The sequence below is a fragment of the Heliconius melpomene genome, chromosome 15 (genome assembly GCF_056956725.1).
Source record: "Heliconius melpomene rosina isolate 202511_hmr_F chromosome 15, ASM5695672v1, whole genome shotgun sequence".
In the NCBI taxonomy this organism is placed as follows: Eukaryota; Metazoa; Arthropoda; class Insecta; order Lepidoptera; family Nymphalidae; genus Heliconius; species Heliconius melpomene.
In genome coordinates, this window is record NC_140403.1 from 6,615,433 (window position 1) to 6,642,248 (window position 26,816).

Sequence of the window (26,816 nt, forward strand, 5' to 3'; positions counted from 1 at the left end):
AGACTATTATGTGCATTTATAGAATAAGTTAAAGGGTGTATGTTTATTCTTAAAAAATATTTCACACATATATGCATAATTAATTTTAATTTTTATTAAGTACTAGTGGACCCGGACGCGGCTACGCCTGCTTGAACTATAAGAATATTTTCGCGTCGCTCATACTAATACTATGCCGCCCGAAGGCTAGGTTATTTCGAATCAGTGACATCTCCTTAATTATTTATTAGAAATTGGTTGGTTATTGACATGGCAGAATAAATTGCCTGTCAAATTAGAAAATACTTTAAAATATATTAGTTTATATGTGTAATGTAATGTTATAGCCTATAGCACTTCTGAAGAATGCAGCTTTCATACAAAACAAAAACAATGTAAATCGGACCAGTAGATCCAGAGATCTTAGCGTTCAAACAAACAAACAAACAAACAAACAAACAAACAAACAAACAAACTCTTCCGCTTTATTATATTAGTATAGATATGTAAAGAGACTGGAGATCCTCACTAAGAGTTTTGCAGGACACAGTTTAACTTTATATGTCTTGTTAAACGGTACTAATAAAAAAAAAAATATATTTGACAATTAAGAAATATATCTATATATTTTTTTAAACAGTTAATTCTAGGGAAAAATGTAATTCCCGTATACTAATTGGAGAAATAATTGGCTTTTTGATTTCTTTCAAGTATTACAAGAACACCACTGCCTAATTTTTATTTATACTTATATTCAATTTTTTTATAGAATAAAAAAATAAATAAATCAGCTTCATCCCGTATCCCGCATACAGCAAAATCGGCAAAGGGAACCTAGTGTTTAGACTCTCCGTTTTTTATAGTCACGTAAATAATTAACTAATTAATTGACATGATTGTGGCATAAATAGATTCTTCTGTTTCTAACACAAGTACAAGCTTGGAATTCTTTCCAAATACAATAAAAGTTAACACACCGCGAAGGCATTGTTACGAGATATCATTGATAACTACAATTCTAATAAAATTTTATTTGCCACGTTCTCCTACTTCTGTTATCCTTATTTTATTATATACTAGCGACCCTCTTGCGGCTTCGCCCGCTTTAACTACTGGATTATTCATGTAATGTATGTTTGCAAAGCACTTAAGATAATGTGAAAATTAATTAAACCCTAATGCAACCCGCAATTTCGAATTGTTTTACACAGCAAGGATTTTTTAGTAGGTACCGTAATTTTAAATCTGTGCTACTAATCTTTTCAAGTACTTATTAAAATATATTTAAATTACTATTTTTAGATAGTTAAATGACAATTTTTAAACGGAAGAAATTATAAACAAAAACCTACCTACTACTAACTACTACAAAAAATGTGAAACCAAATATATCGCGCTGAAATAATACATTCAAATCCAATTATCCAATACGTGCAAACGCTTCTAACTAAATCTTCGTTGCTATAGAGGCAGCCGGGATTTTTTTTTTCGAGCTTGTGGTTAATGCTGAAGGGGGTATTCTGTCCCTGATGAAAAGCAAGCACGACGTGGCTGCCTGTGAGGAAAATTAAATAGAATGCATGGGCCGGGAATCGAACCCGGGCCGCCCGCGTGGTAGGCGAGCATTCTACCACTGAACCACCGATGCGTGTAAGGCAAGCGGGCACGGCGGACGCATGGCGAGTGGCGAGCCGTTTCGCAGCAAGGATTTTTTTGATATTGTAACAACTTCTAAAGTACTTATTAAAATGAAAATTAGTAAAAGACACTTTTGGTCTACATTAAATGGCCAACGTAACTAATGTACTTATTTATATGCTGAGAGTAAGGGATAAGTGAAACTTGAGTAACATACAGCTGATGTGTCAACGGCGGGATTTGTCAACAATTAAATGCGTTTTTCTGTAAAACTATTCGCAATTTCGAAATATTGTAAAAAGCAAATTTTATCTTCGTTTAACGTAGAAAATTAATAAAGTATTTTAAAGGATAAGGATTAATACCATTATGGAAAAATATCCCTCACAATAAAAAATATATTGAAATTATTATTTTTAGACAGAAAAGTGATCACTACACGTTATTCTTAAAAGATACGAATATGCTCTCGCGGACTTTTTTGTAGATCTTATTAAGAGGAACAATACTCCAGTACATTTTTTTCATGTAGTACTTACCATTAGAGCAGCGCATGCGCGAAAGTGTCTCAACGGGTAGGACTTTATACACATTTATCGTATTTATGTTAATTTACATAAGAATGTACAAATAATAAACTATATATAAACCTTCTACGAAAAACACTCGACTTAATGGTGAAGACCGCATCAAAATCCGTTGGGTGGTTTAGAAGAAGAAGAGTTAGAAACAACAGACAGACACGAAAAGCGACTTTGTTTTATAAGATATAGGATCTTCACAAAATATAAAAAGCTAAATTTTTCGATATTATAAATAATCAATATAATATATGTATGTATGTATTAATAAATTTGGAAAATTTTTCATTGTTAAAATAATGACTAATTTTGATGATTGACTTTTATCTCTGGGCTGGTACAGTATCAGCTTAAACCATTTAATCGCATAAATCGTTAATTAAATTTATTTAATACTTGGAACGAAAAGCTAAAATAACCAGCTGCAAGGAATCTTATTTGAAAAACACTGCCTTTTAAAAAGCCTTTGAATCTCAAAAGGTCTGACAAACGCAAATCAGATAAGTGACGGTAGATATCTGTAGGTACTTTTGGTGAACCATTGTGAGATAAGAGCCCTCGAAAACAATGGCCATTCTCTTTAAGTAGTACTTGAGTATTCGAAATAAATATTTAAATGGTGTTTAAAGAAAATGTTAAATATTAAAATATTAGAGGACATTTGCATATTCTAATATGTATGTTTCTAGATTTTTTTGAGAAGAATATAAACAAGCTACAATAATCGAATAGTGAATTTCAAATAAGTCCCAAGGCTGCTTCATCTTTCTTTCTTTTATCACAGCCAATTCTTTAACAACTTTTAACCCCAAAATACTTAATTGACTAAAGGGTAAAGCATGAGCTACAAAAATAAATTAAACGAATGCTACTCCACTTTATTCCCTTTTTTCATGAAAGTATGTGGGTATAACAAAACGTCTACCTAATTTATTCAGGTGTCACTCGAACAATCTGCCCACTAATCCTTATAAACAGCACGTGATGTGGGTCATTCGATTATACCATACTATCATTGGATGCGCCAAGAGAAACGTAATAAGCTTTTTTAATGAAAAATTCTTATCATTCTTATTAATAAATAGTTAAATGTAATGTATAATTATGTATAATAATGTATAATTGTTAGGATAGGCAGAGGGAGGGTGTTAAGACACTGTTCCACACATGCCATCGAATTCTGGAAGCTTTGTGTGTTGAGTGGCGGAACTAAACGCCGCACTTAACCTCTACATCTCTTCGAAATTATTGTGAAACTAGTGAGGATCGAACTCACACGTTTTTGCAACGTTTATTTTATAGTAAAAAAAAAACATTTAAACTTTCCCTTTTTTACTTTCCTTTTAGCTGTATAAAGCAATAAGTACTTTGATTATAAATATCTCTCATAGCAACGAAAGCAAGTGCTCAATTTAGTAACAGCTGTATAAGCAAAGAATAGATGTTTCACAGGCGCCATTGTAGGAAATACTAAGAAAAGCAACTTATTAAAAGCTAAAGATATTTTCAGCGAGCTCGATCACGTTTTATGCTGGTGCTCACAGACGTGAGTATCATCGTTTTGGAAATTGATATATATCTTCATGTTGTAACCCGCACTTAGCAGAGTAGGTAGAGGGAACCTGGGAACCTTGTGTTAAGTCCGTTCTTTATTAAGACATTCCGTTCCCTTTCTATCGAATTTTTAAAGCATTGTATGTTGAGTGGCGTAACTCAACGCCGCGCTATGCCTCGTTACCAGAGCGAAAATACGAAAATATTAAATATTTCATTCCCTCGATTGAGACTCGAACCCACAACCGTAGTGTTTATAAACGCACGCTTATGCTCCTGCATGTATAATATTTAGTTAAAATTATATTTTTCAACTTTAACTGTAATTATTTAATATTTTTTTAATATTTCTCTTCTCTTTAATATTTTTCTTTCCAAAAATATTTCAACTAAGTAAATTAAATTGGTGTCAGCAAACTCAGATAAAGCAATGTAATTTTGTGAGTAATGAAATGGAGTTTTTCTCGGCACCTCTCAAGTGTGGAGCCCTACTATTATTGGGTAATTTTGTACGCCCACATCCATGCTGGTGTTTAATAGACTACAGAATGGAGGGTATTTTAAGGACTCGTATTTTTGCGATTGTACTTCAGAGAAAGGTTACTAGGTCAGGGCTGAACAGTAAAAGCTTTGATTGTATACAAATATATACTTGCTCAATCGAGAAGAATATTAATTAATTTTAAAAAAAATCTTCTCATTATAAATTTGAGAAATATTTAGTACTTGCGAACCGCTCGTAGTTTTTTTGAGTTTCCAGTTTAAATAACCTACTGATGGAAAATATCTTATTGGAAAGATACCTTATTATGGCATAATATAAAAACTTCCTTAACACTTACGAGTACTTAGTTAGTTTCCACTCACTAAACACTGTAAAGAGAAAAGCCTCGAAAAATTCGGCAGAAACTGGGTAATGGAGTGTCTTAATACTAGGTTCCCTTTACTTACCCTGCTGTATACAGTGTGAAGCTGATTTAGATTTTTTTTTATTTACATATCGATAGTAAAAAATATCAAATAATAAAGAATCAAAAATATAGTAATAAAATTTCACATAGCAAAATCCTGATCGAGCGCTATATAAAATGCAGACCGCAATGCTTCAATACGTGCTTTACTCGAAGTAATAGCGCGGCAATACTTTTTGAGTGAGCAGATAAAATTAATATCCTAGAGTTGGCTGAACAGAATTGTTTCTTTTTATTTGTTTCATTCTTCTATATATAATAAATAAATAATATAGGTATATTGTCTATGAGGCCATTCGTGGCGCAGGGACTCAAGCATGTGAATATAAGCGCGACAGGTTGTGAGTTCTATTCCCACTCGTGGAAATTAACTATTTATTTTTTCATTTATCCGCTCTGATGTTGAGTAAACCTGATTAAATATAATATGTATGTAGTTATATGATAAATATTTTACAAACAATATATTTTTTTTAATTCTTTATTGAAATAAAACTAATGAAATCCCTCTGACTAACCCGCTAGGGATAAAGTTAAGTTAAGTTTAAGTTATAAAGCTAATGCTAAATATTAGGGGAAGCTTTCCAAAATACGACAGTGAAATCTGCAATTAAATCTTTTGGGTCGTTTCTGAGATTAGCGTGAACAAACGCACAGACAAAAAACACACAGACAGACAGAAAAAAACATTATTTTTGGTTCTATTAAATGCAATTAATAATTTTTCCGTACATGGGTCATAATCAGAAAAGTGGACATTTTCGAATTCGTAACGTAACTGATAAGTAACAATACTGATAATGTTTGTTACGAAACTGATGTTATAAGGCATTATACACAACAAAATAAGAATATTATATGAATAAAACTATTGGTTTTTTTTATTTAATGAGACACAAATTAAAATTTTAAAGATTCAATCGTTGAATTAATAGATTATAAATGTAAGAAAACATAACAAAGTGACAATATTAACTATATAATAACGCTAGTTCGTAACGTAATAAACTTATATTTCTAGTTAGAAATCACAAAGTTAATGATAAAATTAAACCCACTTTAAAATATATCAAAATTTGAGTCGTTATCACGGGAATTAAGTTGAATTCTTTGTAAGTGTTTATTTCGCATATCTTCATTAATAGGATTGGTCTGTTTAAGACGTTCTCTATATCTTTTTTGTCTATCAGCATTTGACATAGGAGCCATGACGCTTACTGAAAATAAAAAATAGTTATCAATAGGTATTTAATAATATTTCATGTATATTGTCTAGTACAGAACCTATTTGTTTTTAAATAAAAGCCTCACCCGCTTGAGCTACATATTTATTAATGCACTATCTCCAGAGAAAAAAAAATTACAAAATCACAACTAATTTCAGGAAGAATAAAAAAATGTTTTTAACTAAATCGGTTAAGCCGTTCTGAGATAAGCGTGCACAAACACATTAAACAAACAAGCAAATAGACAAAAAACTTAAAAATCATTATTTTTGTTTGGTTACTTCACGTTATCAAAAGTCACTAATTATTTTTTTCATATGCCAGCATTTTTTTTATATACATAATCTTCCTATGGTAACGTAATTATGAACTAGGCTTCATATTTTCTCAGTTCCGTTACGTAACGAAATATAACAAAATTGAGAATAAAATCTGAGAAATTCTAACCTTTTTAAATATTTGCTCATAAGCCACGTGTTGCATGTGCAAGCACTGAAGTTCTTTTTTGAGATTTTGTAAAAAGACGCAAATAACATAAACAAGAAAACGAAATTATAGAATACTTATCAAAATAAAAGCCGTTTATAACCCTGAGATGTAATTTCACGCATTCCCTCTAAAACATTTGAACCCCTCAACTGCTGCGAGAACACTACTGGTTGTAGTTACGACAGCATTGACTTTAAGAATTATGGTGCCACAATAAAAAATAATATTGAATATCATTCAAAATAATTGCGTTCATAATTTAATTGTACGTTACTAGCCCTGAGTAACAAAAAGACAATATTTTGGGACAAATTTACTTAACTAATATATACTATTTACTAAATAATATATCAATAAAAGTAGTTCTATTTAATATTATGCATAATGTAAAGTAATATAAACACATCTGAAATCAAATAAAACCATAAATATTCGTAACAAATCTATTTTTAAAAAGTAAAGTGGTGAATGGGACACGAAAAATTGTATGGAAGCATTTTGAAAGGATTTTTGCAACTAACAAAAAATACTATTATTAGCCATAATACATTTAAAATATTACAAAAATCTTTAAGCTAATAAGTAAATTTATCTTAAATGGCAAAATATTTAAGCTATCTTTAAAATTGTATTTTTAAAACGCATTCAAAGTAGCGGGACAAGAAAAGACACAAAATGGTCACTTTTTCTGATTATGACCCACATATCTTTCATGTACAGACCCCAATCTGTTACAATTTTATTATTAGTATATGAAATGCTCAAATATGCAGGTAGCCTGCAACTCGTTAGGTTAAATAGATTATACTCTACGTGCTGCTTCCGCACCAGTAACGTGACAGTTCAATTTTCTTGGTAAATAGTGATGTCGCCGCATTACGATCAAAGGACGTTCCAAAGGTCTGGTTTCAAAGCTTATAGTATTCTTTAATCAGCTCCACGCTATATCCCGCACACAGCAGGGTAGGCATAGGAACCTAGTGTTTAGACACTCCGTTCCTCACTTTCCGCCGAATTCTGAACGCATTGTGTGTTGAGTGGCGGAATTAAACGCCGCGCTTTGCCTCGACACCAGTGCGAAGAAATGAAAATATACAATTAAATAAATATTTCATTTCCTCGAGTAGAGATCGATTTTATAGTCACACCACATTAATTACACTAATAGGAGAAATGAAACTAATAGGAATGACATAAACTAAGAACTAAACTAAATTAAGAGTAAAACAAATTAAGTTACCTATTTTCCTTTTTGCTACGCTAATGCTAACTAGTAGGTGCTTGTTGTAGTTTATAAAACGAGAATGCGAATTGAATTTCAATTGTATTTTTAAATGAAAGATAATTTTAAATACAGTAAAATAAATTCTGATCGCTAACTCTTAGAAAATTAGATTGCGAACTGTAAACTCATTTTACTTCGACTATAAAGTTTTTATATAAAAACTATATCTTAAATTGTTATATAATTGAATTGGGTTCAACCTCTGGGAAAAAAGCTCAATTACAGAATAACCTGATGTTCAGAAGATTTCCTAATTAATATACAGTACTTGAGCCGCCGGCAGAAATTTTCCACCTTAATTATGATGTTCACCTGTGAGCCTGCAGCTTTCTACTTTTTTTAATTAAAATGTAACGAGCATAGTCCTAGATTAACCGCTTTTACTACAGACTAAACAAAATATATGCTTTTTTTTTATTTTACTTTACATAAAGCCTGAAATTATGTTTTATTTTTTTTATATTATTTAAAGATTTCTACAGATTAAAATAGTATTCTTAGTTAAAGTTTTATACGTTTTATATTAACATAAAGGACATTTAAAGAAGAGTTTAAATAAAAAGTTAAAATATAGATACTATAGAAAAAAAATAGACAGACTTTTGATTTTTTATTTAAATATTATAACTTCAAAGATTTATATTTCAACTAGCGGCCCGCTCGCGGTTACACCCGCGTGAACTATGTTATTATTAATTTCTGTCTCCATGACTACGTCCTAGTGACGTCTATGCAAAATTTGAGACTCCTAGCATTTGTAGTAACGAAGTTTCATACAAACTTTCGACCCCAAAAACAACCCCTTAGAAATCGAATATTGCAAATTCCCGTCTTAGCGAGCACCTACGTCCTATAAGTAACTCCTATGCAAAATTTGAGATTCCTAGCACATGTAGTTTCTGAGATTTCGTGATGAGTGAGTGACCTTTCGATTTTATATATATAGATATACATATGCCTAGCATGAACTCGTATAATTAATTATAAATTATAATAAGTTTTTTAATTTCTTTAATTAGTAATGAAATGATGAACAGCGCAGCTACTGACTTGTTACAAGGAAGTTCATTATGACTCTTTTGATGTGCGAGCAACTGAAACTTTTCGTTCTGAGAGGTCTTACTTGTCTTCACTTCATACCTTGTTCAACAAACGCAGTCATTTTGTGTCTTAGATAATTAAGACTTTATTTTTTATTTTCATATAGTTCTTGCATTATAAGAATTGAGACAATCTCTCTCCTTTTGTAGAGGTATATTATGGTAGATGGAGAAGGGTGTGGGAATAAATACCACCTTATTACACCTTATTATTATTATTTAATATATATTGGAGTACAATACAATGATTAGGTATAACTCCAGAACTCTAATTTAGATTAACGTAGTATACGTTAGTCAGTAATATACATATATATATATATATGTGATTTTGATATATGATTTTGATATATTGTGGTATTCGAAAATACATTTTTTTTACCAAGTCCAATGGCGTCCCACAGCCGCCATGATTTTTTTTAACTTCACCTATGTAAGAACACTTGGCCTGCTAAAATGAATCTAACGATACCTCAATTATGTAAATCCCTTCAGCGGTTCTGGAGATATGAGGTAATTAAGCATATTACATAGATACATACAAGATACGCATGAAGAACATAACCCTTCCTTAGCAGTTGGGAAAAATTCACAATCAGCACATAAAACTAAATTATTAAAGTCATTCATTAATTAGGCCAAATTTTCAACTTAACAACTTAACATAAATAATTTAACATTATTAATTAAATAAAATGTATAATAATAAGTATATAAGTATGTACCAAATTTACTTATAATTTTATTTCAATTTATGATAGATACAGAAACTGCAAAAATTGAGTTATTTGTTTTACAAAAGTCAACTCTTGGCTTAAGTGCTTTCTAACCCACTTCAAAAACTTTGTAATATCATTTAGGACTTTTATTACATTTCAACCCATGATTAATTCAATGAATTATTCATTTTGTTAAATCCACAATTATAAAATTTGTATTTCTTAATGTCTAAAGCCTAATATATCATCATCATTATAATCTGTTGATAGTTGAGGCTGATGCCTCTCCTCATCTACTGCTGGAAATAGACTTCTCCTTGGTTAAGATATCCTACGCCTACGCCTACTTTATATTCAAGGAAAGTAATCTGTTCTTGGTTCGCCACTTAAGCTTATAGGCTTAGGCTATATATGAGTTGGATATCTTTTACCTATTCTGAAAAAATATTTATTAAATTAATTAAATCAGGCTAGTTTTGGTGCAGGTGTCAAAGAGAGGCTGTAGATTCCATTCCTTCTCGAGGAAATGATATATTTAATATTTTCATTTCTTTTCTCTGCTAACGAAGCAAAGCGCGTCGTTGAGTTTCTCCACTAGTAATGCCTCCCGAATTCGGCGACTATTGGGGTATGTTGTCAAAGAGGTTCCTGATAAAATATGTATGAAGTGTATACTTACTTATATAAAATATACATAAATTTTATTTTTAATTAATTAAAAAATAATATTACAATTATATTATTAACATTTTCGCTAAGCATACAAGTAGTATGTGGATGGGGTATCTTCTAAACTATTATTGTCTTATAAATCTATTATTTTTTCCAACTAAAACAATCTTAAAAGCGCTTTGTGCTCGTATTACAGGTAAGCTATTCTATTTCACAATACGTATATGGCGTGTATATTGTACATAACAATGTATACACTACATATACTACCAAAACTCCTTTGTACCAGTTTAATTTAGCATATTTCGGATAATTAAAATTAGTCGACGTTACATCTACATACACGTTTGGTATAGTATAATATAATATTATTAATGTTATAATATATTAAAATTAGTAAAAGGACAGTCTTAAGACTTATATTCTTAAATAGTTATAGAAGAAACAGCTATAAGTGTTTCCTCTATTGCAGGATGGGCAGAGGGAACCGAAAGCTAAGATACTCCATCCCCTATTTTCCATTTCAATTTTCGAAATCACGCGTGTTAAGAGGTGGAACTCGGAATTTCAGAAAATGCTCGAGACCTCTAATTTTTGTACAGAACACTCGGTGGGCGAGCCCGACTTGCGCTTGTCCGGTTTTAAGCTTTGGTCATGATACAATAATTAACATTATATTAGCATTTGAAGGAAGTTTACCCATGCGCGAGCACGTCTTTGTTGTTTTTTTTTTGTTTTTGCAATAGTTCATTCGTAAAAATTAGTCTATCCGAAGCTTTTTGAACTTTTTACCTTTATTTAGTGTGAGCACTGTACTAGAAAAGTAAAGCAAAATATAAAAATAATAGAATGTAGAGCGGAAATGCAATCATCACTACAATAGTTTCAGTTTGAATGGTTTACTGTTGTTGGAGTACAGTTTCAACAGTTGGTGGATACTTGTCTCTTAATCAACGTGCCGCATCACCATATTACATCACCATAAATATGATGAAATAGCAAGAGTGTGGTTTTAAAATGGTCTATATTTGCTCCAGTGTCCTAAGAATGTTCGTTAGCGGGGTTGCGGAAATACCAGTGTGTAGATAACTACGGTTACCACGCTACTAAAGCACTTTAGAGTTTCGAACGTATGAGTAAATCTGGCAGTCCATTCTCAACGACAAAGCAATTCGTGCATATATTATCACGTGGACTTCTTGTTATAGGTATATATATAATTTAAAAATATATTTAATAAATATTATATTTAATAAAAAATATATTTTTATAGAAAACATAATGGAATGGACACGAGAATTCAGGTCACTTGATGGTAAGTGATCACCGCCCCTGCGACCACGAGCTCGTGTTCGGTGGTAACAATGGAGGAGCTATTACTAACTATTTAATTACATTTAAAACGAGAGAAAATTTTAGAAAAATATGTTAATTTACTGTTTACTTAATAACAATCAGCCATAAGAGTAAATTGAACCTTAGGCTAGGCTTAGTACAGATCTGATAATAAATACCAATTACGGATAAACCTTCCTAATAGGTTTACGGATTCTTAACTTAATCTTAGGGGTTTCATTGCACTCCCAGATAAAATCTAATTATAACGAGATTATAAGGCAATATTAAATACGCAAAAGGTAAAATTGTTTTGCATGTAAAATTAAAAATTGATATTTTTGCGGTTCAAAAATTACAAAATATATAAAAAATAAATAATTTAAAATCTTACATTTAAGTTTGGATGTTCATTGTTTGGATTCAGGATAAATTTATCTTTTTTTTTCTTTTATGAGAAAATAGGTCCTACACAATGAAGAAAATTCGATCAATATAAATGTCGGCCTGCGTGGCTCCAAGGAGAAGCAACTGCCACAAGGAAATGAGCTTCCACGTTCCATCCAAGAAACTGTGAAAGATTAGAAGCCTATAATTCTATACCCAGGTTGATTAATAGGTATAGCTTAATTTTAGATTGTGTTGATCCTTGTGTATCATTTAAAAAACTATTTGTCCATTTAAAAAAAAATGGCAGTATTATTGAAAAATAATTAAATCTAACTGTAAAGACATTGTACGAGTATAACTTTCATAATTATTTTGTGAATAAAGTCTACTCATAATATGAAATGACTAGAAGTTATAGATAAAATGGCTTTTGTCTATAAGCCTTGTGTGCCCTACTCAGAGTACAATGAATAGTTCAGATATACGAGTAGAACTAGTTCCAAATAGGACTTTAGAGCACGCTTGCTTTTCATTATGAATTTATAAACAGGATTCTATTACTGTAAAATGATACATTTCCTCTAGTTTTTCTCTTTTTAAAACAGTTAAGTAAGAAGACGGACTACTGCAAAATTTTCGAAACGTCGGGTTTCCAAAATGGTATAATACTAAATATCCCCAATTAATCCGGTTAAAGAGTTTTATTTAAAATCAGATGTTTATTTTTATTTCTCTAGTTTACTTTTTAGTAGACAACGACACTAGGCAATACTTTAAAAATTGAGCGGGAAATGAAAAAGCAATACAATATAAAGTAGATCCCCACTGGCCTCCGTGCTATTTACAGGTAAAAGCGTAAGCTAAAAAGAAAATTATTTTTATATCATATATCATAAAATGGAAACGTATTTTATTTTATCGAGTGGTTTTGGTACTGACTGGCCATGATACAAGCTTTCATTTAACTTGCCGTGTTAATGTGTTAGCTTATTGCTAGCCCAATTTCATCAATTTCCCAGTGTCTGATTGAGCTGAAATTTAGATTATGACTTCAGTTCTGATGATATATATATTAAAAAAATATAAAATCAGTATTGATGGCAATTTAAAACGGCGGATAATATTTTTTTGTATAAGCTACTTAATATGGTCATCAAATGAAAAGACTTCATTTATAAAATACGATACACTATGTAAAAAAAACATGTAGATATTGGAGATGGAGCCGAAATTCGACCAAAGGATGAATGGATTCGACGAAACTAAGATAGGTATACTGAAGATGAATATAGACGGGGAAACACATTGCAATAATGATGTATTAATAGAAACAAGAAGATTAAGAGGACTATGCAGTAAAAAAAATATAAAAAAAAAGCTTTTTCAGAAGGTAAGTTGTACTAAAATGAAGATAATAAATTTATGAAATTATAAAACGACACCTATAATTGTAATCAATAGAGTTTCTAAATTATTAATGTAATTAATTTAGATAATTAGTACACCCACCAATAAATAATAATATTCCGTTTGAAATTTGGAGCATAAAGGAATTTCTCATAATTGATATCGGCAATAAATTATAACATACTAGTAATCATACTCCTATACACTAATGAAGTTATAAATTATTAGGTATGCCTTCTAAAGTTCAAGGTTTATTTTAATAACATGGATTTATCACATCATGGGCTAGACACCAGGACATGTGCCTGATCTTATGCTATTTAATAATCTTTAAATAACCATATAAATTCATAACAAAAAATTAAGATTTTCAAAATTTGAGTCCAGTTTGGTGTACAAGCGTATGACTGTGAGCGCGACAGCTTATGAGTTCGATCCCCACTCAATGAAATATTTATTTTTTTCATTTCTTCGCTCTGGTGTCGAGGCAAAGCGCGGCGTTCAGTTCCGCCATTCAATACGCAAATCCAAAAATCGGTGGAAAGTGGGGAGGTGAGTGTCTCAACACTAGGCTCCCTCTGCCTACTCTGCTACATGCGGGACAAAGCCTGAAGCTAAAAAAAATAGATTACTTTTTTAGAAAACGTTTCCAAAAGTACGTCCATAAAAATAAATAATATCTAAAAAAAAAATTCTTGCTAAGGCAACGTGTGAAACAAACTATTTAAAAAAGCATTAATCAATGCATTAAACAATATTTTTAATCTCTACTTCTACGTTTTAGCATCAAAACAGCGTAGTATATCTTCTACTGTCCAGCAAGGCTCGGTCACGTAGCGGACTTTCATATAAATGTTCAGAAACATCAGATTATTGTAGTAAGTATGAAGCCTGTTCCATTTTCAACAATCAGTACTTTTATTTTTGTCTCTCAGAAAAGGGGCATTAAACATTTGTTTTTCTTTTATGTGAAATATTATCTTTTCTTTATTTTTATGACTGTTTTTAAGTTCAAAGAAATTCTACGATTATTCAATTATAAAAAATAATCAATGCAATTAATTATTATTTAATAATAAAAAAGTGTGTTTTTTTTCCAACTATAACATCTAACTGATACTTGGAAGCATATATTGCTTAGTAATAAGTTAACCTCATTGAATAAATATCTCTTTAGGCCTACTGCCAAAACCTCTAAATAATCTTTGCATTGAATTCTCATGAAATGCGTTCGCGTGCGATGCGTGCGCATATGCGACGTGTATAAGATATAAGATTTTCAATATTTAATATAGGAATCTAGAAAATCGATTGTGAAAACATAAATATATTTGAAAGTATATTTTATATTTTAATTTAAGTACATTTTATTTTTAATTTTTTTGTCTTTTATAAATTAAAAAAAACTTTTCAAGCAAATTCAGACTTTCTCTTGTCTCTGCAGAGTCAGAATAAGAGTTGGAAAATGCATGTAAAAATGTGGATTTCCAAGTAATAAATGTTTAATTGAACTGTTATATAATAGACTATCTAAATTTCTCCTCAACTCATTTAATTGTACATGAAAAGGGACTAGCTATGGGCTTCCATTTGATAAAAGCCATTAATCTTGAATACGGAGTAGTTTTCGAAACAAAAGGAAAGGAACACGTATGAAAAATTATCCTATTTCACATTATAAATTACAATATAATAATAATAATAATTTATAACAAAGTTTAAATAAATATTTTATTATAACAAAATAAAATAGCACAATTTATAAAATGTAAAATTGATAATAAAAAAATACTAAATTACTTATATGAAGATTTAATTTCAGTAAATAATTATACTTAATTTTCTTATTATTTTCTAAGCTTTCTATTAAAGCACAGTACGTACTCAATATTTAAATGAATTAAGGTACATTACTCACGTCATTTAAATGTTTAACATAGTTCTTAACAAATAATTTGAGGCCATCGTGGCGCAGCGGCACTAGGGTGTGACTGTAACGCGACGGTTGTGAGTTCGATCCCCACTCGAGGAAGTGAAATATTTAATTACGTTTATATGTCCATTTTTTTCGCTCTGGCGTCGAGGCAAAACGCGACGTTGTGTTCTGCCACTCAACACGCAATACCTCCAGAATTCGGCAGAAAGTGGGGAACAGAGTGTCTTAACACTAGGTTCCCTACCCTGCTGTGTGCGGGATACAGCGTGAAGCTGATTTAATTTAATTTGAATTTTAACAAATAATTTTTAGTTAGCCTCGGCTTACAAAGTTAATATCGTACTGGAATACCTTCTCTCAAATTTCCAGCGCAGATCACAATGGACCGCTCGTTGTGTCACTCTAGTTTACACTTCACTGTCTGATATTGCTTTGGCGGTGGCAAACCAATATCTGTTCGAAAATCGGTAGTCAACTATTGGACTTGCCTAATATTGCCTGTGATATTGTATTTTATTAATACCTAAAGATTTTTAAATGAATACTTTTAATTTTATATTATTAAATTTACAAATTTAAAACCTAAATAGTTAGGTGTAAAAATTAAATTGTACATTAAATATTGGAAATAATAAATAGATCAAATTTGCACCTTTTGAATTGAATAGTAATATCTGTGTCGTTTTCTTCATCATATCATCATATCTGCATTAAATATATGTTACACATGTGAAATACAGTATGAAATTAAATATAATATAATTTACTTAGCTATTGCTAAGTAAAGCTTTTTTAGCAATATATTTATTGCGAAGCATTTATAAGATATGCGTTAGATATCAACGAATATCGATCTAAATAATATCAGATAAATTATTCAACCTATATACTCGTACTAAATTAAAAAACTTAAAATCATTTTTAGTGAAAAGCAATATCATGTTGTACTTTGTAGCCCAAAGAATGCTATCCAAGTTTCCGACATTAATTAATAGTTACAGAGTAAACTAATATCTCATAGTTTAACGACATACCTTTGAATAAGTTCGTAGGCTAAAGTTGTAACTCTCATATTAATTATTCAGCAACTGTTAGATTATTGGCATATCATTATTCATACCAGACTGGATGAAGAAGAGAATAAGAATTTAGAATAATATGTTCCCTAACCAATGCCCAACTCTATGGAGTTGGCATTGGCTAGGGCACTTCATAGAGTAGGCAAAAACATACTTCTCATTAGACCAGTTTTCGCCTATATAGTGTTCTGTGTTATGTAATACATAATTAGCCCCTGTGCGGCTTCAACCGCTCTTTTTTCTTAATAGTAGAGAGGTAAAATGTTTTTAAGCGTATTTAGGAAAAATCGATTGGTTATTTTAGTATGGTTGTTAGAGAGAACTTGAACGTTCCATAATTTATTTTTGTTTTGTTTTGTTTTTTTGTTAATTCGTTTTTGTTCAGTACGAGTACATTTATTAGTTATCTATTCAGTTTATCCTTTTCATGGCTGACTTCAAAAATAAGGGATCGTGGCGGTGGTGAAAATCATAAGATATATTATTACAAGGTTTTTTGACTTGCCGTGTTAGCATGTGCAATCTTGGAAAAAATTCAAATTTGAATTCAAAATGTCCACGGCCACAAAATGTTGGAATTAGGTACATATTTTCACAGCCCACCTGATATGGGTATCAAATGAAAGACCTTGATTTGAAAATATACCATAAAACATATTAATATTTGTCTTAAAATTTATTTTTAAAATTAATATTTTATATATTTAATAATATGCAAGGCCGATGGCGCATCGTTTTAATTACTTTTACTACTATAAAGGAATGTATTATATTTTGCTACCTGCTCTGTTGGACATAACACCGCGTATGAATGCTCCATGCAACAGGGGCTTTTGAATATGCCACATGAAGCGTAAAACGTTAATTGAAATGCCAAGCAAGTTTATAACATACATATTTCCATTCCTTTTGTAATAAAAGTTTAAATGAAATTTTTTTCACTGGCTGAAATATCCTTCTATCTTCTATCTTCTATCTTCTATCTATCCTATCCAAGTTCTTTTTGGTCTTTGCCTTTTTAGTTTTGTGATTTCAAACTGCTTATTTTATTTTATTTTTTTTTTTGAGAAAAGTGAGATACCCGAATAAACATTTAGGTAACCTTCTTGTTTTGACAACTTTTATATTTCTTCGAGAAACGGTTTCTGAAAATCGTTTCCTTGGAAAATTTCCTAATACAACATTGGGGAAATTGTATAGTGAAAGGTAGAAATTGGTATTTCAAAACGCACTAAAAATGTTCTTTATATTCTAACATCAAACATTTTTACCAAGAAATGACATTTTTACGAAGAAATGTCCTGAGTTTCTATTTTTCTTCTTAACAAGTACATGCATAACTTCAAATATTATTAAGATAATAAATCAATAGCCAATATTTATATCGAATATCAATTAAATAATATTAAATTAAGTTCGTATTAAAGATTAACAACACCGTCGTGACAAATATAGTAATTTGAGTGTTTAAGTGACGTACTTGAGATGTGTTTGAGTTAATACAATGATAATTGTGTGTTCAAATAATAAAGATTAAAGTATCTAAATTCATAGAAATTATTTATATAAAATAAAAATTTTAAACTAGGAGGCTATTTCAAAATGTATTGGAGGGTGATTCAAGAACTACCCTGACTCTCCCTTATCCTATAAATGTTTACTAATTAATTAAAAATACGATAATTATACATAATTATTGTTAAATCAATATTATATAACAACTTTTTATTAGCGTCTAAAGCTTACTCTCTTGCACGTATGTAGTAGTGTGCCATATATTTTGGTATCACGGCAGGCAATTACAACGTTACACAATATAGCTGAGAAGACTCCAACGAAAAACGACACTCTTTAGCTTTATTTCTTTAATTAAAAAAATATTTATTTAAAATATTTTATGATATGAATCATAATATAATGTTTCTTTATTATTATTAACACACTTTTTTTAGCTTCGGTCGCATGTATGTTTTAAATAACCATAGTTTTTCTTTCAGGTTGAAAATTATTTATTGATTTAGCTAACAGAAAATCTGTCAGTTAGTTCCATTGATTAGCTGAACTGTAATCTTCTTATTTCGAGTGAATATTTGTTGTTTTGTTTCTTTCGAATAATTGAGACAAAACAGAAAATAACTTTATTTGTAATCTGTTGTCAAATATGTATCTTGGATGAATAACTAAAAATAAAATAAATTTAATTTTAAAATTTGTCAACATAGATACATATTTGACAACAGATTGAAAATAATGTTAATTATTTTTTTTCTTTTGTCTTAAACATTGCGAAGACAAAAAACAAACAAATTATATTGCCAGAAAATAAAAAAAATATTTTTGAATAATTTTAATCTTGTTAATAATGAAATTGTAAAGCAGAATTATATATAAAATTATACTAAATATTTAGTATAAATGGTTTCGCATAAATATTATACTGTAAGACAGCGTGCTTTGATAGTTACCTATGTCTATAGTTGCCTGAACAATAATGTATCTCAATATGTCTTCGTCAATGTCAAATCTAAGTGCTGTATACGATATCTCGAACAATTTATAAAAGAAAATTCAACATTCAAGTTAAACCTTTGTCCTTTATATTATTTAATTCGTCGAACTTTATGTATTATTAAACTGGATATTAAGAAATCGTGCTAAAATATTATTCCTTTTAAATCTTATTTTTATAACTTTATCTGATAATTTTCGGAAATAAAACGAAACTGTAAGAATAAAAATTCATGTAATATGAGATAATATCTATACCTATTGCTTATTTATAAAAACAGCTCAGATAACCTTATCAAGGTTGCGAAGATGTTGGCGGCCATTCCCACTTTCCACCGAATTCTAGAAGCATTGCGTGTTGAGATTGCGGAACTCAACGCCGCATTTTACATCCTTACCAAAACGAAAATTGAAAATAATAAATATTTCATTTCCTGGGAATCAAACCCATAACCTCTCGTGTCTACAGATCTTATGACTAATAAATTAATTTCCCGAACTAATAAAATAGCGAATAGAGTGCGCCGTGCAGAGCAATTTTAAGTTGCTTTTACATCAGACAATACAAACATAAATCATTCGTTCTATTTACTTAGATAAATTAAATATATAGAGAAAAAAATAATAAAAATAAATCAAGCTATATAGCAATAAATAAACACTAATGGTGGCGGAGAGCTAAAGATAAGTAAATAATAAATATACCACTTGCGATATTATGAGTGTAAAAAGAAACTTAAGGGATGGCTGACTCCACTTACATACGAGAAAACTGAAGCGCTTATTGAGCATGCCAGGTAGCATTACATTAAATATATTTATATACATACATACATACACCTACAATTATATAATAATCAATAGCTACAAATACACAACATTTTGGAATAGATAAACAAACATCATTTTTCTGTTCTGTTCTTTGTTTATGGCGTTCCACAATTCATGTTTCAAAAGTCAAAAGAGTTAGGTAATATTTCAGTAAAAGTTACCTTCACAAGTAAGACGACTTAAGTCTTCATACAAAGTTTGAATGTTTTAAATAGCTTTACCGTGTATTTTACATAAACGACTGTGCACTCACAGAATAAATTATGAACTTGATAGAGACTGTAATGTCCAGTTATAGAATTAGTTATGGGGGTGTATGTTTATTCTTAAAAAATATCTGGCATATATATGTATAATTTAATTTAACAAGTAACAAATATATTATATATTTTGTAATATAACAAATTTTAGAGAAAAATGTTATTCCCGAATACTAATTAGAGAAATAATTGGCCCTTTGAATTCTTTCAAATATTACAAGAACACCACGTTCTTATTTTTGTTTAAACTTATATTCAATTTTTTTATAGAATAAATAAAAATAATAAATCAATTTCAAATTGTATCCCGCATACAGCAAGGTAGGGAGAGGGAACCTAATGCTTAGACTCTCCGTTTTCCTCGTTTTTTTCACAGTTTTTTGCAATCACGTAAATAATTAACTAATTCATTGACATGATTGTGGCATAAATATATTCTTCTGTTTCTAACACAAGTACAAGCTTGGAATTCTTTCCAAATACAATAAAAGTTAACACAGAGCGAAGGCATTGTTACGAGATATCATTGATAACTACAATTGTAATAAAATTTTGTTTGCCACGTTCTCCTACTTCTGTTATCCTTATTTTATTATATATCTAAACAAAATATGAAAAGGAAAAATTTTTGATATTTTAAATAATCAATGTAATACATGTATGCATTAATAAAATTGAAAAAAAATTCATTGTTAAAAAATGACGAATTTGATAATTGACTTATATCTCTGGGCTGGTGCAGTATCAGCTTCAACCATTTAATCGCATATAACGTTAAATAAATTTATTTAATACTTGGAACGAAAAGTTCTAAGCTAGCAACTAAATGTTCGATATTGCTCTTAAAAAAAAAACAACAGACGAATTGATAACCTCCTTTTCTTACAGAAGTCTATTAAAAAACCAGCTGCAAGGAATGTTATTTGAAAAACACCGCCTTTAAAAAGCCTTTGAATCTCAAAAGGTTCTGACAAACGGAAATCAGATAAGTGACGATAGATATCTGTAGGTACTTTTGGTAAACCATTGTGAGATAAGAGCCCTCGAAAACAATGGCCATTCTCTTCAAGTAGTACTTGAGTGTTTGAAATAAATATTTAAATGCCACTTAAAGAAAATGTTAAATAGTAAAATAATAGAGGCCATTTGCACATTCTAATATGTTTGTTTCTAGATTTTTATTGAGAAGAATATAAGCAAGCTACAATAATCGAATAGTGAATCTCAAATAAGTCCCAAGGTTGCTTCATCTTTCTTTCTTAACTGGCTAAAGGATAAAGCATGAGCTACAAAAATAAATTAAACGAATGGTACTCCAGTTTATTCCCTTTTTCATAAAAGTATATGGGTATAACAAAACGTCTATTTAATTTATCCATGTGTCACTCGAACAATCTGCCCACTAATCCTTATAAACAGCACGTGATGTGGGTCATTCGATTATACCATACTATCTATCATACGATGTGCCAAGATAAACGTAATACGCTTTTTTAATGAAAATTTCTCATGATTTATATTAATAAATAGTTAATTGTATATAATAATGTATAATTGTAGAATTTTTTTTTATACTCTCTTTGCCATTCTGGAAGTTTGAGTTTTTATACTCTCTTTCCCATTGTGTGTTGAGTGGCGGAACTAAACGCTGTATTTAACCTCGACATCTCTTCGAAATTATTGTGAATCTAATGAGGATCGAACTCACACGTTTTTGCAACGTTTATTTTATAGTTATTGCTAATATGTTGAAAAACCGAGCCTTACTGGATGTAGTTGAGGATTTTCTGACAGAACTAAGCTTATGACGAAAAAAAAAACAATTAAACTTTCCCTTTTTTACTTTTCTTTTAGCTGTATAAAGCAATAAGTACTTTGATTACAAATATCTCTCATAGCAACGAAAGCAAGTGCTCAATTTAGTAACAGCTGTATAAGCAAAGAATAGATGTTTCACAGCGCCATTGTAGGAAATACTAAGAAAAGCAACTTATTAAAAGCTAAAGATATTTTCAGCGAGCTCGATCACGTTTTATGCTGGTGCTCACAGACGTGAGTATCATCGTTTTGGAAATAGATATATAGCTTCATGTTGTAACCCGCACATAGCAGAGTAGGTAGAGGGAACCTGGGAACCTTGTGTTAAGATACTCCGTTCTTTATTAAGACACTTCCGTTCCCCACTTTCCGCTGAATTTTTAAAGCATTGTATGTTGAGTGGCGTAGCTCAACGCCGCGCTATGCCTCGTTAGCAGAGCGAAAAAACTAAAATATTAAATATTTTATTCCCTCGAGTGAGACTCGAACCCACAACCGTAGCGTTTACAAACGCACGCTTACGCACGCTACATGTGTATATATATATGGAGTTAAAATTATATTTGAACTTTAACTGTCATTATTTAATGACTGGTACTTCTTTAATAAATATTTTTTGTTCCTAAAAATATTTCAACTAAGTAAATTAAATTAGTGCCAGCAAACTTAGATAAAGCAATGTAATTTTGTGAGTAATGAAATGGAGTTTTTCTCGGCACCTCTCAAGTGTGGAGCCCTACTTCTACTATTATTGGGTAATTCAGTACGCCCACATCCATGCTGGTGTTTAATAGACGGAGGGTATTTTAAGGACTCGTATTTTTGCGATTGTACTTCAGAGAAAGGTTACTAGGTCAAGGCTAAACAGTAAAAGCTTTGATTGTATACAAATATATACTTGCTTAATCTAGGAGATTATTAATTTTAAAAACTTAAAGTTGCGAACCGCTCGTAGCTGTTTTGAGTTTTCAGTTCTTTAAATAACCTAGTAATAGAAAATATCTTATTGGAAAGATACCTTCTTATGGCATAATATTAAAACTTCCTTAACACTTACGAGTACTTTTCACTCACTAAACACTGTAAGGGTAAAGAGAAAAGCCTCGAAAAATTCGGCAACAACTGGGTAACGGAGTTTCTTAATACTAGGTTCCCTTTACTTACCCTGCTGTATACGGAATACAGCATGAAGGTGATTAAGATTTTTTTTATTTACATATCGATAGTAAAAAATATCAAATAATAAAGAATCAAAAATATAGTAATAAAATTTCACATAGCAAAATCCTGATCGAGTGCTATATAAAATGCAGACCGCAATGCTTCAATACGTGCTTTACTCGGAGTAATAGCGCGGCAATACTTTTTGAGTGAGCAGATAAAATTAATATCCCAGAGCTGGCTGAACAGAATTGTTTCTTTTTATTTGTTTCTTTCTTCTATATATAATAAACAAATAATATGAGGCCATTCGTGGCGCAGGGGCGGAAGCGTGTAAATGTTAGCGCCATATATTGTGGGTTCGATTCCCACTCGTGGAAATGAACTATTTATTTTTTAATTTCTTCGCTCTGATGTTGAGTAAACCTCATTAAACATAATATGTTAAATATTTTAGAAACGATATAATTTTTTTTATTTATTTATTGAAATTAAGCTAATGAAATCCCTCTGACTACACCGCTAGGGATAAAGTTAACTTAAGTTAAGTTTAAATTATAAAGCTAATGCTAAATATTAAGGGAAGCGTTCCAAATTACGATAGTGAAAACTGCAATTAAATCTCTTTAGTCGTTTCTGAGATTAGCGTGAACAAACGACAGACAGAAAACATTGTTTTTGGTTCAATTAAATGCAACCAATATTTTTTTGTACATGTACAGACCCCAATCTGTTACAATTTTATTATTAGTATATGAAATGCTCAAATATGCAGGTAGCCTGCAACTCGTTAGGTTAAATAGATTATACTCTACGTGCTGCTTCCGCACCAGTAACGTGACAGTTCAATTTTCTTGGTAAATAGTGATGTCGCCGCATTACGATCAAAGGACGTTCCAAAGGTCTGGTTTCAAAGCTTATAGTATTCTTTAATCAGCTCCACGCTATATCCCGCACACAGCAGGGTAAGCAGAGGGAACTTAGTGCTAAGACACTCCGTTCCCCACTTTCCGCCGAATTCTGGAGGCATTGCGTGTTGAGTGGCGGAATTAAACGCCGCGCTTTGCCTTGACACCAGTGCGAAAAATGAAAATATAAATTTAAATAAATATTTTATTTCCTCGAGAGTTAAATTACTCAGGCGAGAAAAAGGCTTTTTAAAAATTATTTATTTAATTTTATAAACAACCTTTCTGTTTTAAAGCAAGTTGAAGACAGAGAATCTTTATTAAAATTTTATATAATTCGAAACAGTTAAATCAGCAAAATACTAAAACACTATTGTTCGATTCCGCGAGGTGCAAGTGCGGCGTCATCGGAATGTATCCTTATGCTTATGTAACTCCTCCCTCCTTAAGATGGAAGCTGGTCCTGCAGGTTCCTGAAGCGTCCTCGCTGCTGGTTTCCTCCGGGACTCTGGGAAAATGCTCGTAGATTTTCCAAAAATAACATTTATTATAGTAGTATATAATAATCATAGATCAGCTTGAAACAGCCAGGATAATACTCTATTTCTTTATTTCTCCTCTTCTTCTAGGGTTTGGATATTATATGCAAGTTGATGTATATAATCGAGAGGTATATATTCTAAATCCTTCTTTTAGGTAAGAGTACCCTTTGTTACCAAGTATAAGGGTTGGAAATAAGGAATAACTATGTTATATTTATCATTAGAAATGGAAGGAATTTCTAGGAGGGAAATTAGGAAATGTTCTGTACTATATGCTTTCATCATAATAGACACTTTGATTTATTTATTTGAATAGGTTTAATGTTTACAAAATTAAAACTACATATATTTTTTATGAATTAATAAATTTCCTTATAATAATTAGTAGTATCTAACTACTATCGAAACTAAACCATATATAATACCATGATTAACTCTAGAAATAGTAAAAATATTTTTTTTTGTTTTTTTATAAGTAAATCTAACTTATATTCTATTTTATTTCTATAAACCTTATATATCCTTTAAGATGAAGTATTCTCGCATACAACAAAATAAGTTCTTTAAAATAATTATATATTATTATATATAGTATTTATTTGTATGTAAAATTATTATATATAATATTTTTCTGTATATAGAACTATTATATATAATATTTATTCGTTATTAAGTAAGTAAAAGCAAGGTTAAACATATCATTTTGTATAATAGTTTTTCTTTAATTAATAAAATGTAAATAATAATAATATAATAAAATTTCATTATGTATGGGATCTAGGGTTATTTTGGCTCTTGTGTGGAACACGAGGGACCTGATGAGGCCTTCGTAGCAATTTATAACGAACTCTATTAGAGTTAGAGTTAGGATGATTTTTTATAATCTCCGTTCTATTGTAAGGGTGCAAATTAATTATTTTATACGGACCTTTGAAATCTGGTATGGCTTCATCTCTGAGCGTCGTCTTAGCTACTTGCTCATAGACTGTTTCACCTACCTTATGTGGTCTTCTTATGTATTTCCTTAAAGATGATACTATTTTCTTCTCAGTAGTATTTACTTTGGTACATACGTCCTTTATCAATGATCTAGTTACTCTATTATCAACTCTGTACTTCGAACTGGGTGTTATTTTAGGGTTATATTTCGAACTGGGCGTTATTTTAGGGTTAAACTGCCTAACTTGTCTGTCATTATCGTTATATTTAATTAGTAAGCCTTTATTTTTGTTATCTGTTTGGGAATGGTTAGTGGACACTAAGCTATTAGGAACAATAGTACTGATACTCGTAATGTCAGTCTCTGATGTGAGAATCTTATGTCTGTCATTGTCAGGCTCTATGTTGTTATCGTTATTATTACTAGATACAAGGGGTACCTGCGCTACGTTTTCACTAGTTTGTGCACTTAAGTCTTGGGATATACTGTCAATTATATTGTCGACTTTATTATTATTAGAATTTACGGTTGATAATGATTCTACATTTTTGTGAGATATTCCATTCATAGGAAAGGCGTCGGCTTTTATATTTTGTTTGCCTTTTTTATATATAACATTATATGGTCGTAACTTAAATGTACCTATGTTACATATGGTTCGTCCTTCTGAATTGGTATTAATGACTTTAGTTATAAATTTTCCATTTTTAACATTAATAATAGCAGCAGGGGATGTTAATCCCTTAGACCAAATATAGTCGTCGTAGATATAAAATCCGTCAGTATAGTTTGTTTTTAACGTGATAAGTTTTTCACACTTTGGTTCTATTTTTATAAGTTTCTTATTATAGTCGAAATAAATAGGTATGTCGGCTGTCGCTGTATGTAGTATTTTATTTTTCAAATTAATATTGCTAGATAATGATTTTAATAAATCTTGACCTATAAGTCCTTTGTATTTAGGGTCGAAATCAAAAATAAGGAATTTATGAAGAGTATCACTATTAAAGATTGGGGGTAAAGGTAAATTCACTACATGATTATGCTGTGTTGTCGCATGAGCTGTTTTTATTTCAAATGGTTCATATTCTACACAATTTTGAAAAATAGAATTAAGTATAACTTCTGGTGAGATAAGGGATCTCGAAGCTCCTGTGTCAATTAAAAACTTACCTTTAAATTCGGGAATTACTATGTAGGGTAAATGATCTTTATCATGATTATTTATTTTTACTATCTCTTTACGTCTGGGTCTATGCCTAACGTAAAATCCTGCTGGTTACTTATTTCGTCATTAACTGGTTCATAAGTATCCTGCTCGTCTGGTATTTGTATATTATCATAATAATACTCACCTGGGGTGTAGTGTTGGGAATACTCATTGAGTTGTTGCTCCTGTGGCTCGTCTGTGTAGAAGAGTTCCTCCACTGCGAACTGCGACTTCTCTGGTTTATTTGTTGACCTCATAGTCACATCTGATATTTTTT

General features: G+C 30.6%; 1 protein-coding gene and 1 non-coding gene across 2 annotated transcripts in view; one reads left to right on the plus strand and one right to left on the minus strand.

The window, feature by feature from the left end:
- The window catches only part of LOC146531512 (uncharacterized), a 136,296-nt gene that overhangs the window by 46,621 nt on the left and 62,859 nt on the right, over positions 1-26,816 (plus strand). The gene's annotated exons all lie outside the window — the stretch shown is intronic.
- TRNAG-ACC (transfer RNA glycine (anticodon ACC)) lies at positions 1,557-1,627 on the minus strand. The gene has a single exon. It is a non-coding gene; the product is annotated as a tRNA-Gly (tRNA).